This window comes from Aedes aegypti, chromosome 2 (assembly GCF_002204515.2).
Source record: "Aedes aegypti strain LVP_AGWG chromosome 2, AaegL5.0 Primary Assembly, whole genome shotgun sequence".
In the NCBI taxonomy this organism is placed as follows: Eukaryota; Metazoa; Arthropoda; class Insecta; order Diptera; family Culicidae; genus Aedes; species Aedes aegypti.
In genome coordinates this window covers 176,080,819-176,094,106 of record NC_035108.1, presented here as the reverse complement: position 1 = coordinate 176,094,106, position 13,288 = coordinate 176,080,819, and the positions used below count along the sequence as shown (strand labels likewise).

General features: G+C 39.3%; 1 long non-coding RNA gene across 1 annotated transcript; it reads right to left on the bottom strand.

Annotated features, from left to right (window-relative positions):
• Positions 1-6,406: 6,406 nt before the first annotated feature.
• LOC110675434 lies at positions 6,407-12,616 on the bottom strand. Its single transcript, XR_002499488.1, has 2 exons — positions 12,557-12,616; positions 6,407-6,673 (listed from the first exon to the last, which is right to left on the bottom strand). It is a non-coding gene; the product is annotated as an uncharacterized LOC110675434 (long non-coding RNA).
• Between the last annotated feature and the right edge of the window lie 672 nt (positions 12,617-13,288).

Below are 13,288 nucleotides of genomic sequence, written 5' to 3'. Positions count from 1 at the left end.
ACATCTGTTATCTGTGCTTCTACCTTTAACATTGTTTCTCATTTTACTGAAAATAGATTACCTGCTTTGCTCTTGCCCACAGTTGATCAGCAGGAGTTTTCTCATTTTATTTTGTATGGGGAAAGGCATCTAACTTCAAATATCCTGTAATGGAAAAAAAATTGGTAGGCGTGATAGCCATCATCATTGCGCATTATAAGCACCAAATACCGGGTGCTCCCGTTGGTTTTACCACATTTAATCTGAACTTTTTTATTTGTACCCCGCTAATTTGCACATCGTTCAGATTAAAAATGGTTCAAACGTCAATTCGCTCATAGAACGGAGTAAAGTGAAATGGAATGCTGTGGAACGGAACACAAAATCAAAACAAAACTGCCAAAGGCGGCATCCATTTATTACGTAACGCTAAAATTGAATTTTTTTGACCCCCCCCCCTCCGTAACGCTTTTTGTATGAAAAATTTCGACTTTTTGTATGAGCCGTAACGCTTGAGCCTACTCCCCCCCTCCCCCTAGAGCGTTACGTAATTTGTGGATGCCGCCAAAGGGGTAACCACACGTACGATTTTATGTTGTTCGTAGGGTGACTAGATCGGCTCTCAAATTAAAAATGAACCCCGATGGTTTGCATGAGGTACCGTTCAAATTAGCGGGGGGTGCACAGTATATGGAAATTTCTGACTTAAACCTGATTCGCTGCTGACAAGTAATTTCTCGGCCTATCTTGATGCATGGGAAATTTCTCCAAAGAATCGATCAAGAATGCGCTTTTTTTCTGATAGCAGTACGCAGTTGAAAAGAAATGTCAGTTCAAATGGGAGTCGCTGTAGAAAATTTCTGCAAGGAATCTGCGAGAATTTTCTTTAGCGATTCCTGTTCAGCAGCAAATAAGGCTTTAAGCTAAGTATGCTGTTTCGCTCAAGAAAAGTAAAGAAATTCCTTGACTGAAAGGGTCAAGAAATTTCCTACAGAGAGCCCCCTTTGAAGTGACATTTCTTCTCAATTGCGTACTGCGATCAGAAAAAAGTGATTTTCTTGACCATTTCTTGGGAGAAATTTTCCACACATCGAGATAGGCGATTCTTTTTCTTCTCAGTAGCAAACCGGCCTTTAAGCCTGATTTGCTGCTGAACAGGAATCGCTAAAGAAATTTCCCGCCGATTCCTTGCACAAATTTTCTACAGCAACTCCCGTAAGAACTGACATTTCTTTTCAGCTGCGTAATGCGATCAGAAAAAAAGAGCTTTCTTGATCGATTCCTTGCAGAAATTTTCCATGCATCAAGATAGGCCGAGAAATTACTTGTCAGCAGCGAATCAGGCTTTAAGCCTGATTTGCTACTGAAAAGCAATCGCTAAAGAAATTTCTCGCCGATTCTTTGCAGAAATTTTCTACAGCGGCTCCCATTTGAACTGACATTTCTTTTCAACTACGCAGTACGCGATCAGAAAACAGCGCATTCTTGATCGAATCCTTGCAGAAATTTTCCATGCATCAAGATAGGCTGAGATTAAAATGGACATTTTCGACACCCACCCACTCCCTCGTAACACTTTTTGTATGAATATTGTAAAAATTTTGTATGAGTCGTAACATCACGGTGGGTGTCCCCACCCCTTTAGCGTTATGAAATTTATGAATGGGCCCTGACTTCCTTTGCTTTGCCATGTAAAGGCTGAGCTACAATTATATGAGCGGCAACGCGGCGCGGCAAGATTTGACAGTCAACCCATACATTTTCTGTCAAAACCTGCAGCGCGGCGTTGCCGCTTACACCATGGACCCTGGGAGGGAGGCACAGATACTACACATGAAATATGTCACAAAGTTATTTCAAACTGCAAGAAAACTCCAGGTTGCCTACGATAATCAAGGCAGACGTAATGAAAATCGCTAGTTTTCTTTTGTTGTGTACCTTCGAAAGTTCTGGACAAACATGGAAAAAGGGCCGAAGTTTTCTATGCATTTCATTTCCGTTTTTATTGGAAAAAGTAAAATGATGCGTATTTGAATACTGTATATTCAATCAGAATAAAAGGTGCTATCGTGACATTACTTTTGAATAAGCATGAATAGCTTTTCAAACGATTTTTTGTCACATTTGATAAAATGCAAAAATATGTTTTGATCGATTACGCGCTTTTATCATGTTTGTCCATTGTTCAAGATCTGGGCTCACAGTGACAGTTCGTGACAGCAAAATCTCGGCTCACCTTGACGTATACATAAATTTCGTATCGGTTTCTCCCTCCCAGCATGGACCTATGCACGGGTTCACTATATGACGTTTTAGCGGTGTCGTGTTATTTATGTGACCATGGAAACCAGTGAATTCGGCACCGCTCAAACGTCAAATTAGTGAACTCGTGCATCGGTCCATTGTGGCTCAGCCTTATTGCGAATCTTTATTTAAATCCGCAGACTGTCCAACCCCGGTCAACCATCCTATGCGCTACTTTAAATATCTTTATCCAATAATATAGATTTCTGTCGTTTTTACTTTATTGATAATTTTGTTACGTTTATTTATGTATCTTCATCGATCCATAACACTTCATAAGTAACTTCCTTTATCAAGCATACGATATAAATCTTCAACGAAACGGTACTAAATTTCGTTCAATCATCTTTTATCGGTAGAACTTCAGTTACCTTTATGAATATTCATCGGAAAATGTGTCACGAATGATGCCAAAGTAACGTCATAAATTGACAACGAAAAATTAAGCTTGGTATCGAGGCATGCACCAGTGCACCTTTATCACTCTTTTCAATATCATTTCGTAAATCAGCGTAAAGATACTCTGGTACATCGTATGACAGGTTTCGATGTTTTGATTTTGCTAAGATCAAACTATTTGAGACCAATGATGATTCTCCTCGACTCTTTCAAATCATTCTTTTCAGATCCAAAGCATTACGGATTATCGCCTTTCGTATTACCAGAAGGATGCTATTAAACCAGTAGGTATTATTACAAATATTTTTCGGCAGTAAGCATGCCTGTAGCTAGAGTTCTGGCTATTCTTGAGGCCAACTCTTCCCCTGTATTGAACTGCAAATGAATCAATAGTTTATGAATACTTTCTGCCACCCTTAGTTATAAAATAAAGTTTGGCTTAGGGCAACTTCACCGGTGGTCCATTTTTTGTTCCAAATTTATTCCAAAAATGGACCTGTCAAAATTTATTAGACCAGTAAAAATAGACCAAACTTCACGCGCATGCACCGGTTGTTTTATTTTCCTGGTCCATTTCGAACGTGATAAACAAAACAAATCAAAATTGTAGAAATTCACGTAAAAACCACCGGAGGAATGCGATTCCTGGCAGAGTTCATTTATTTTGGAGTTCCTGGCGGACTAAGGAATTCTTGGCGTTTTGCGTATTTATATCTGCGTAGCGGTGGAACTTGTCTCGTAATTTCCGGAAGAATTACGACCTAGGAGACGAACTTAGGAATGCTTGTTGTAATTCCCGATAAAAATTTTTGAGGATCTTCTGGGAACGGAATCCTCAGAAATTCTTGGAGGATCTCCTAGAGGAATTAATGGAGGGGGAATTCCTGAATAACTCCCGGGGGGATCGTTCAAAATTCCTAAGAGCATTCCTGGAGGAACGTTTGGTGGGATTCTTGGAGGAACTCGGGTAGAATTCCTGGTGGTACTTCCAGCGGGATTCTTGGAACAACTAACGGGTAAATTGTTGAAGGAAGTACGGTGGAATTCCTGGAGGAACTCCGGAAAAAAAACCGAGAAAAACTTTGGTTGAATTTTGGAATTAAACTCTGAGAAATTTCCGGTGGAGCTCCTATGGAATTCCCACAGGAATTTTAAAGGAGTGCCTGGATGAACTCCAAAGAAAGTCACGGAAGAACTTCGAAGCATTCACGGCGGAGCTCTAAAGGCATTTCAGGCGGAGCCCTGAACGAAATCCCAGGAGGTATTTCATATGCAATTCCCCTGAGGAATTCCTGAAGAAAATGTCCGAAGGAGTTCTTGGGGGATATCTTCGGAGAAATCCTTGAAATTCCCGTAGGAAATCCTGGAGAAGAGGAAATCCCCGGAGGAAATACCGAAGGAATTTTTTAACGAAATTTTCCGAGGAATTCCTAAAAAAAATGCTCGAAAAAATAGCGGTTGATCCCCTGAGGAATTCCTGGCGAAAATTTCCGGAGGAATCGCAATTGGAATTCCCCTGAGGAATCATTGAAATCTCCGTAGGAACTCTTGGAGGAAATCTCCGGAGAAATTCCTAGTGTAAATCCCCAGCGAAATCCCTAAAGGAAAATTAGGATGAATTCTCTGAAAATATCCCGAAGGAATGTCTAGCGAAAATTCTCTTATGAAATCCCCGAAAGATTTTCTGGACGAGATCCCCAGAAAAATTCTTGGAGAGAATCCTTGAATGTTTTTGGGGGAAAATCCCTGGAGAAATCCTTAGAAAAAATCATCGGGGGAATCCTTTGGGAAATCCCCGGTTTTGAAAAAACCGGAAAATTTCATGGAAAAAATCTCCCGAAAGCGTACCCGGATGAATCTCAAAAGAATTCCCGGAAGAATTCCGAAGGATTTTACGGCAGAACTCCGAAGGAATTCTAGATGCAGCTCCGGAGACTTTTTCAGAAGACCTGCTATGAAATTCCAGGGGAAGATTGAAGGAACTCTGAAGAAATTTCCGGAGGAATTCAGGACAAAATTCTATAGAAACTCCTAAGGGTTTATTCATAAATTTCATAACGCCACAAATGGTAATTTTTGACACCCACCCTGATAACGCTTTTTGTATGAATATTCTACAAATTTTGTATGAGCTATAACACCACAAGGACACATACCCACCCCTTAGAGCGTTATGAAATTTGTGAATGAACCCTAAGCTATTCCAAGAGGAACTCCGGATGCGTTCCTGTAGAAACTCCGGGTGCATTTCTGTAGGAACCCTACGTTTCTAGAGGAACACCAAAAACAAATCTTGCAGAAACTAAATACAAAATACGAAGAAATTACCGGTGAAGCTCCAGAGGAACTTTCCAGGTATTACCAGGTATTGCCAATTGAAATCCAGACGAATCGCTGGAAAAAGAAGAAAAGGTTCTGCAAGAACTCCAGAGGAGTTTTTGAAAGAATTTTCGGTCGTAATCCGGAGGAAGTTCCAAGGAATTGCTTTATGAAATCCAGAGGAATTTCTGGAAGAACTTAAAAATTTCCAGGAGGAACTCCGAAGGAATTTCACGAAGAACTCTGCAGGAATCGCTGGAGGACGTCTAGAGGATTACCCGGAGGAAATGTATTTAATTTTCAGAAGTAACTCCTGGAAAATTCCTAATTGAACTCCGGAGGATTCCAAAAGAATTATTAGAGAAATTCTGAAGAATTCCTGGAGAAAATCCGAAAAAAAAAACAGGAGGAACTACAGAGGAAATTTGAAAAAAGTACCGGTCGCGTTACAAAATAATTGTCAGAGGAAATTTGAAGGAATTGGTAGATGAACTACGGAGAAATTCCATGAGGATCTCTGGAGAAATTTTTGAAGAATCTCCAAAGGAATTCCTACAAGGATACTGAAGCAATTGCTAATTCCTCTAGCAATATTTTTTATAGAATCTCCGAAAAAAGTCCTGTATGAACTATGGAGAAAATCCCGCAGGAAATACCAACAGTATGTTTTGGAGGAAATCTCCTGTGGAATTCCTGGAGAAAATCACTGGAGGAGTTCTTGGGGGATACCCCCGGAGCAATCCTTGAAAATCCTGGAGGAAATCTCCAAATAGATACTCTGGAAAAATTCTCGAAGGAATTTTTGGAGAAAATGTCTAGAAGAATTTCTTCATGAAATCCCCAGAAGAGATCCTGGATCTTCTTCTTCTTCTTGGTATTACGTCCTCACTGGGTCAGAACCTGCTTCTCAGCTTAGTGTTCTTATGAGCACTTTCACAGTTATTAACTGAAAGCTTTCTTTGCCAAAGTTGCTATTTTTGCATTCGTATATCGTATGGAAAATACGATGATACTCTATGGGTTTATTCACATATTTTATAACGCCGAAAATGGTCATTTTTGAAACCCACCCACCCTTTCGTAACGCTTTTTGTATGAATATTCTACAATTTTTTTATGAGTCGTAACATTGCAAGGGCACCCACACTCAGAAATAAATAAAGTCATTAATGACTATTTTTCATGCATAATCCCGGTTTGTCTGGGTTCATGCATAAAATATCTAAAATACAAGAAGACAGAGTGAATTTTATGCAGTTTAGTTTACCAATGACTATTGTTTAGTCATTTCTAATCTTAAACGTAGATTTGTAATCCATTCGAAAATGCATAGTTTGATTATTTTTGAGCTGCTTTAGAATGATGATTAATGAAATTATAAATGCTAAATTCAAATTAGCAGCTCTTTACGTTGAGCAATCGATGTGCAAAACTTTATTTTTATTGATTCCATACACATATACACTTGAAATTTCACAAAATATTTTTTTTAATTTCCCATCGCTTTGTTCTAGCAGTCCGTTCCATTTTTGCAACAACAAACCCCGGCATGTCCTCCGTCGAATAAGCATGTCCATAATTTCTCGTCTCGGAGTCCGGTTCATGTAAAAATTCGGCGTACCGGCGATTGGGAAGAGTTGTTATCTGCTTCGAAGATGCTGACTCTGGATTTCTGGAAAATAAAAAATATTATTGATCAGAAATCAGATATTTTTCTCGCGTGGTAATTATCAAATATATAAATGATTAAGGGGACACGGGAGACCGTGTTATTTTCCCTATCTTTCGTCTCACTCTAACCATAATCATCAAAACTTTGTGGAAGCAAATCTCGAGTTTTAGTGAACCGATGAAGCTTAAAATTTATCGGGTTGTGCACTACATATATAGAATCATAGTGATACATTTTCGCATCGATATATGGAGTGGTTCTTGGGATTTGCTTCTTGAAATGGATAGGTTGATTATGATGACGTCCCGTGCGGACTTAACAATCATGAAACGCATTTTTATTATTATTATTTTCTTAATGAAATTCTGGAGGAAACCTCCGGATAAAATCCTTGAAAAAAAAATACGAAGGAATTTCTTAATGAAATCTCCGGAGGAATTCCTGTAGGAAATTCCCGGTAGAATTTCTGGACGAAATCCTCTAAGGGATTACCAGAGAAAATCCCTGGTAAAGTTCCTCATATTTCCGAAGGAAATCCCCAGAGGAAATTCTGGAGAAAACCCACGGAGAAAATCCTGAAGAAATTCCTGGAGTAAATTTCCGGAGTAATTCCTGGTTCAACTCTCCAGGGAAATTCTGGAGGGAATCTCCGGATAAAATCTATTAAAAAAATACGAAGGAATTTCTAGAGAAAATTTTCGGAGGAATATCTTAGTGAAATCTCCGGAGGAATTCCTGTAGAAAATCCCCGGAAGAATTTCTAGACGAAATTTTCAGAAGAATTCTTGGAGGATTACCAGGGAAAATCCTCGGTAAAGTTCCTGAAATTTCCGAAGGAAATCCCCAGAGGAAATTCTGGTGAAAACTGCCGGAGGAAATGCTGAAGAAATTCCTTGAGTTAATTTCTGAAGAAATACCTGGTTCAATTTTCCAGGTAAATTCTGGAAAAAAAAAATCTCCGGATAAAATCTCTGAAAAAAAAAAATACGAAGGAATTTCTGTGGAAAATCCTCGGAGGAATTTCTTAATATCCTTGGAGGAATTGCTATTGAAAATCCCCTTAGCAATTCCTAAAGAAATTCCTCGGAGGAAATCTTTGAAAAATTCTCCGGAATTATTCCTGGACCAAAGCGCCAGAATAAAAAAAAAGCCTCTAGAGGAGTTCCTGCAAGAAATCCTTAGAAAAAATCTCCAGAGAAAGTTCTGGAGAAATTCTTGGAGAAAAACTCCAGATAAATTCTCTAGAAAATCACCGAAGGAATTCTTGGAGAAAATATTCGGAAGTATTTCTTAACGAAATTTCCGGAGGAATTCCTGTAGGAAATCCCTGGAAGAATTTCTGGACGAAATCCCCTGAGGGACTACCAGGGAAAATCCCCGGAAAAGTTCTTGAAATTTCTGAAGGAAATCCCCAGAGAAAATTCTGGTGAAAACTCCCGGAGGAAATCCTGAAGAAATTCCTGGAGTAAATTTCTGGAGAAATACCTGGTTCAATTTTCCAGGGAAATTCTGGAAAAAAATTTCCGGATAATATCTTTGAAAAGAAAATACGAAGGAACTTCTGTGGAAAATCCTCGGAGGAATTGCTATTGAAAATCCCCTTAGCAATTCCTGAAGAAATTCCTCGGAGGAAAACTTTGAAAAAATCTCCGAAATTATTCCTGGACCAAAGCGCCAGAATAAAAAAAGCCTCTAGAGGAGTTCCTGCAAGAAATCCTTGGAAAAAATCTCCAGAGTAAGTTCTGGAGAAATTCCTGGAGAAAAACTCCAGATAAATTCTCTGGAAAATCACCGAAGGAATTCTTGGAGAAAATCTTCGGAAGTATTTCTTAACGAAATTTCCGGAGGAATTGCTGTAGGAAATCCCTGGAAGAATTTCTGGAAGAAATCCCCTGAGGAATTACAAGAGAATATCCCCGGTAAAGTTTTTGAAATTTCGGAAGGAAATCCCCGGAGGAATTCCTGGTGGAATTTCTGGAAGAAACCTTCGGAGAAAATCCTGAAGAAATTCCTGGAGTATATTTCCGGAGAAATTCCTGGTTCAATCCTCCAGGGAAATTCTGGAGGAAATCTCCGGATAAAATATTTGAAAAAATCACGAAAGAATTTCTAGACAAAATTCTTGGGAAGAATTTCTCATTATCCCTGGAGGAATTGCTATTGGAAATACCCTGAGGAATTCCTGAATAAATTCCTCGGAGGAAATCTTGAACAAAATCTCCGGAATAATTCCTGGAGCAAATTGCGAGATTATAAACGGCCTCTACAGAAGTTCCTGCAAGAAATCCAAGAAATTCCTGGTTCAACTCTCCAGAGAATTAGGATTTTTTAGAGAAAATCCTCGATGGAATTGCCTAATAATATATAATACCAGGGAAAAGCTTCGGTAAAGTTCCTGATATTTCCGGAGAAACTCTTCAACTCTTCAGAGAAATTCTAGAGGAAATCTCCGGATAAAATCTCTGAAAAAAAAATACGAAGGAATTCCTAGAGAAAATCCTCGGAGGAATTTCTTAACAAAATCTCCGGAGGAATTCCTGTAGAACATCCCCGGAAGAATTTCTAGGAGAAATCCCCTGAGGGATTACAAGAGAAAATCCCCGGTAAAGTTTTTGAAATTTCGGAAAGAAATCCCCGGAGGAATTTCTGGAGGAAACCCCCGGAGGAAATCCTGAAGAAATTCCTGGAGTTGATTTCCGGAGAAATTCCTGGTTCAACCCTCCAGAGTAATTCTGAAGGAAATCTCCGGATAAAATCTTTGAAAAAAATACGAAGAAATTTCTCGAGAAAATTTTTGGTGGAATTTCTAGAGAAAATCCTTTGGAGGATTTTATTAATGAAATCTCCGGAGGAATTCCTGTAGAAAATCCCCGGAAGAATTTCTAGAAAAAAATCCCAGAGGAATTCTCGGACGAAATTCCCTGAGGGACTGCCAGGGAAAATCCTCGGTAAAGTTTCTGAAATTTCTGAAGGAAATCCCCGGAAGAAATTCTGGAGAAAACTCCCGGAGGAAATCCTGAAGAAATTCCGAGAGTAAATTTCTGGAGAAATTCCTGGTTCAATTTTCCAGGCAAATTCTGGAAAAAATCTCCGGATAACATCTCTGAAAAAAAAATACGAAGGAATTTCTGTGGAAAATCCTCGGAACAATTTCTTAATATCCTTGGAGGAATTGCTATTGAAAATCCCCTTAGCAATTCCTGAAGAAATTCCTCGGAGGAAATCTTTGAAAAAATCTCCGGAATTATTCTTGGAGCAAATCGCCAGGAGGAATTCCTGTAGAAAATCCCCGGAAGAATTTCTAGACGAAATTCCCAGAGGAATTATTGGACGAAATCTCCTGAGGGATTACCAGGGAAAGTCCTCGGTAAAGTTCCTGAAATTTCCGAAGGAAATCCCCAGAGAAAATTCTGGAGAAAATCCCTGGAGGAAATTCTGAAGAAATTCCTGGAGTAAATTTTCGGAGAAATTCCTAGTTCAACCCTCCAGGGAAATTCTGGAGGAAATCTCCGGATAAAATCTATGAAAAAAAAATACGAAGGAATTTCTAGAGAAAATCCTCGGAGGAATTTCTTAGTGAAATCTCCGGAGGAATTCCTGTAGGAAATCCCTGGAAGAATTTCTGGACGAAACTTCTTGAGGGATCACAAGAGAAAATCCCCGGTAAAGTTTTTGAAATTTCGAAAGGAAATCCCCGGAGGAATTTCTGGTGGAATTTCTGGAAGAAACCTCCGGAGAAAATCCTGAAGAAATTCCTGGAGTTAATTTCCGGAGAAATTCCTGGTTCCACTCTTCAGGGAAATTCTGGAGGAAATCTCCGGATAAAATCTTTGAAAAAAAAAACATGAAAGAATTTCTAGATGAAATTCTTCGGAAGAATTCCTTATTATCCCTAGAGGAATTGCTATTGAAAAACCCCTGAGGAATTCCTGAATAAATTCCTCGGAGGAAATCTTGAAAAAAATCTCCGACCTCTACAGAAGTTCCTGCAAGAAATCCTAGTCCCTGATATTTCCGAAGGAAATCCCCAGAGGAATTTCTGGAGAAAAATCCTGAAGAAATTCCTGGAGTAAATTTCCGGAGAAATTCCTGGTTCAACTGTTCAGAGAAATTCCGTAGGAAATCTCCGGATAAAATCTCTGAAAAAAATACGAAGTAATTCCTAGAGAAAATCCTTGGGGGGAATTCTTAAAGAAATCTCCGGAGGATTTCCTGTAGAAAATCCCCGGGAAAATATCTGGACGAAATTCCAAGAGGAATTCTTGGACGAAATTTCCTGAGGGATTACCAGGGAAAATCCCCGGTAAAAGAATTTCTGGAGAAACCTCCCGGAGGAAATCCTGAAGAAATTCTTGGAGTATATTTCCGGAGAAATTCCTGGTTCAACTCTCCAGAGGAATTCTGGAGGAAATCTCCGGATAAAATCTCTGAAAAGAAAATACGAAAGAATTTCTGTGTAAAATCCTCGGAGCAATTTCTTAATATCCTTGGAGGAATTGCTATTGAAAATCCCCTGAGCAATCCCTGAAGAAATTCCTCGGAGGAAATCTTTGAAAAAATCTCCGGAATAATTCCTGGAGCAAATTGCGAGATTATAAACGGCCTCTACAGAAGTTCCTGCAAGAAATCCAAGAAATTCCTGGTTCAACTCTCCAGAGAATTAGGATTTTTTAGAGAAAATCCTCGATGGAATTGCCTAGTAATATATAATACCAGGGAGAAGCTCGGAGGAATTTCTTAATATCCTTGGAGGAATTGCTATTGAAAATCCCCTTAGCAATTCCTGAAGAAATTCCTCGGAGGAAAACTTTGAAAAAATCTCCGAAATTATTCCTGGACCAAAGCGCCAGAATAAAAAAAGCCTCTAGAGGAGTTCCTGCAAGAAATCCTTGGAAAAAATCTCCAGAGTAAGTTCTGGAGAAATTCCTGGTGCAAATCCCCAGAGAAATTCCTGGTGCAAATCCCCAGAGAAATTCTTAAAGAATATCTCCGGATAAATTCTCTGAAAAATACCCGAAGGGATTTCTGGAGAAAAATTCTCTGAAAAATCCCCGAAGGAGAAAATCCCAGTTGGAATTTCTTAATGAAATCCCTGGAAAAATCTTTGGAGGTGCTTCTAGAGTGAATCTCCGGAAGAATTTCTGGATAAAATACACAGAGGAATTCCTGGATGAAATTCCCAAATTGCTACTAGAAATCTCCTTTAAAATTCCTGGAGAAAATCCCGGAGAAGTCCCAGGGGGAAATCCTCGGACGAATTCTTTGAAAAAATCTCCGGAGGATTTTCTAGAGCAAATCGCCAGAGGATTTCCTGGATGAAATTGCCTGAGGAATTTTTGGAGGAAATCCCAGGAGGAGTTTTGGGAGGAAATCTCCGGAGCAATTCCTGGCGGAAATCCCGGAAGAATTTCTAGACAAATTATCTAAAGTAATAGCTATTGAAAATTCCTTGAGAAATTCGTTGAGAGAATTCCCGGAGGAGTTCCTGGGGGTATTGCCGGAACAATTTCTGGATAAACCCCCGGATAATTTCTTGGTTTAAATTCAAAGAAAAATGGCTGGAGGAAAGAATTTCTGGAGAAATCCTGAGTTCTCGAGGGATATCTCCTGAGGAGTTCCTGGTGCAAATCCCCAGATATTCCTGGAAGAAATCTTCGTATAAATTCTCTGAAAAAGTATCCGAAGGAATATCTGGAAAAAATCCTCGGAGCTATTTCTCAATGAATTTCTAGACGAAATCCCCAGAGGGCGAAACTTCCGGAAAAAGTCCTGGTTCCCCAGAGAATTTTCTGTAGAAAATCCTAAAAGGAATTCCTGGAGTAAATCCCCGGAGACATTTCTGAACGATAACTACATAGAAAAGTTGCTAAAGGAAATACGTACCCGATCCTTGAGCAAATCCCCAGAGTAATTCCTGCAGCAAATCCCTGGATGCATGCCTGAAAGAAATCCACAGAGAAATTCCTGGTGGAAATTCTGTGGGACACATCGGAGGAACTTCAGTAGAATTCCTGGAAGAGCACTTGGAGATATCTGTAGACAGACTTCGTTGTTGACATTCTTGGTGGAATCCTTGTACGAACTCCTAAATGATTCCCCGGAGAAAAACCCTGATGATTCCTGGAGGTATCCTTGTGAGTCCGAATGAATTGCCTAGAGGAATCGCTGGAAGCGGAATAAATATTTATCGTTTAAAAAACAGCACCGATGCAATATTGTTTTTGTTTTTACTTACCTCAAATGAGTAGGATGAGAAGACGATGGCAGTTTCAGCGAGAAAAATCCGAACTGGTAAACAAACCTGTGTCAAATCAGATTTGGAACAACTCAAATCTTGTTCCAAATCCGACCAAAAATGGACCAGGCAATTAGCCTGTTCCAAAAAAATAGACCAGAAAACTGGTATAAAATAAAATTGGAACTTTTTTTGCAACACCGGTGCAAGCTCCAAATTTCAACTTGGTCCAAAAATTTGGAACCAAACAGTGATTTGGACCACCGGTGAAGTTGCCCTTAGTTGGTAAGTATCCTCCGATTTCCCGTATCATTGAAGTTCAAATCTCAATTTTAAAAAGTGACAAAAAAGTTCATCATAAACATAAACAAATCGACAAA